The following is a 2,616-nucleotide window of genomic DNA, read 5'->3' as shown; positions in this document are numbered from 1 at the left end:
CAAAGAGCAGGTTTCAGATCACAGATGGGGATGGATGGAGGGTCTGTTTGGGTTTTGGCTAGAGGAGAGACGGTAGATATCAATGTGAAAACAACATCTTCATCTGCAAATGCATTTAAAGGGATGTGAACTATCTCCTTTTTTGTGGTTAAACTGTTTGAATTTTATTTGTGGAACTAAAAAGAAAATATTTTGCAGAATGTTCACGCTGCTCTTTTCCATACTATGTTAAGGAAGCTTTCTGTTTGGAAAGCATGTGGCCATCATTTCAAATGTTCCTACGAAGCCTTTCTCACACACACACACACTGCACCAATGCATGAGACTGAAAAACACTAATGCAGCGCTCAAAGATGGACATGCATGTTTTCATTAAAAAAAATGGAAAAGCAGTGCATTAGAATGAATGTTTAAAATGAAAGTGAACATTACTCACAAGTCGTGAGTTACCTATAACACAAAAAAATGTTTTATTATTATTAACAGATTTTTTTTTCTATCAGTATTAGCTGATATCAGATATTTATTGTGTTCATTCCGCCTCCATTTTTAGTTTTTATGTTACATTTGCCACTTAAAAAATAAATAAATAAAAACACTCAAAGTTACATTAATAATCCACTGTTAAATGTGATCTTTAGTCAATTGAAAAATTAATCTATTTTTCATACCGTAAATTAAAATCCCCAAATCAGGGGTGCCCAATCCTGTTACTGGAGATCTAACTTCCTGCGAAGTTCAGCTCCAACCCTAATCAAACACAACTGAATCAGCTAATTAAGAGCTTCAGAAGAATACGTGACCCTGGACCACAAAACCAGTCATAAGGGTCAATTTTTCAAAATGACATCATCCGAAAGCTGAATAAATAAGCTTTCCATTGATGTATGGTTTGTTAGGATAGGACAATATTTGGCCGAGATACAACTATTTGAAAATCTGGAATCTGAGGGTGCAAAAAAATCTAAATATTGAGAAAATCGCCTTTAAAGTTGTCCAAATCAAGTTCTTAGCAATGCATATTACTAATCAAAAATTACGTTTTGATATATTTACAGTAGGAAATGTACAAAATATCTTCATGGAACATGATCTTTACTTAATATCCTAATGATTTTTGGCATAAAAGAAAAATCAATAATTTTGACCCATATTTTTGGCTATTGCTACAAATATACCCCAGCGACTTAAGACTGGTTTTGTGCTCCAGGGTCACATTTGATGATCACAGACTGGTGTGTTTGATCAGGGTTGAAAATAAAGTGTGAATACACGTTCTCTCATTTTTCAGAGAAGATATTTTACCATAAGACGACCTGTTAGCTATAATATTACAGTGAAAGTCTGTGGAAAAATTAACTGATAACATCTGTTTTTCACGTTGACTTGAACGTTTTATGTTATGACCTGCTCAAAATCCTCCTTTGAAATAAAGATTTTCCCAGAGGCACAGCGATTTGGCATTACGCCAGTCTGCTGCATTGGCAGTCAAACGTGCCCCCTGCTCCCTTCAACACCAGCACACACACACACACACACACACACACACTTCACCTAATCGCACAGAGGTCCCCATACTGTCACACACTCAAAGGTGCTGCACTGACACGCTCCCGTTCTCACAGATTACTGATTACTACTCATTTCTCTTCAGCGGCCATTATTTAACATCTTGTCCAATCAGCAAATAGCAAGGGCATTTTGGCAACCAATCAGCACTGCTCTGACTCTGGTCCTGCAGGGAACAAAATGTACGAGATATGAGAAAAAAAACTTACAGCCTTTCTTCTTCTTTGTCTTCTTTTTCTTCTTTTTTCCAGAGACGCTATCAGCTTCCTCACCATCTGAGACACAAGTGATAGGTGACAATATTCACAATGGGCCGTACAAAACAAACGTGAAGGAAATGTAATCGGTTGCATGAGAACGCTGAAGCATTATAGGAAAACAGTGATGTTAAGATCATTTCTGGTCTAAAAATGTAGAGTATAAGAACTAGAAGCATGCATTTGAAAGCTGAATACCTTCTTCTCCATCCTCTTCTCTATTTTTCTCATCCAGGTTCTGCTGTTCTGTTTTTTTCCTCACCTCCACCTCCCCATCCTCTTCCTGCTCACCGTGTCCTGCTGCAAAGTCACACACACAGGTGAACAAGCCCATAAGCAAAGTAAGTGCTAAGTGTGCCAGATGCATCAGAAGCTGCTGTCTCCAGAGACGCTATCAGCTTCCTCACCATCTGAGACACAAGTGATAGGTGACAATATTCACAATGGGCCGTACAAAACAAACGTGAAGGAAATGTAATCGGTTGCATGAGAACGCTGAAGCATTATAGGAAAACAGTGATGTTAAGATCATTTCTGGTCTAAAAATGTAGAGTATAAGAACTAGAAGCATGCATTTGAAAGCTGAATACCTTCTTCTCCATCCTCTTCTCTATTTTTCTCATCCAGGTTCTGCTGTTCTGTTTTTTTCCTCACCTCCACCTCACCATCCTCTTCCTGCTCACCGTGTCCTGCTGCAAAGTCACACACACAGGTGAACAAGCCCATAAGCAAAGTAAGTGCTAAGTGTGCCAGATGCATCAGAAGCTGCTGTCTCCAACACTGTGTGTGT

This window comes from Sinocyclocheilus grahami, unplaced genomic scaffold, assembly GCF_001515645.1.
Source record: "Sinocyclocheilus grahami isolate Dianchi unplaced genomic scaffold, SAMN03320097.WGS_v1.1 scaffold1178.1, whole genome shotgun sequence".
Lineage (NCBI taxonomy): Eukaryota > Metazoa > Chordata > Actinopteri > Cypriniformes > Cyprinidae > Sinocyclocheilus > Sinocyclocheilus grahami.
Note: the sequence above shows the minus strand (reverse complement) of the source record.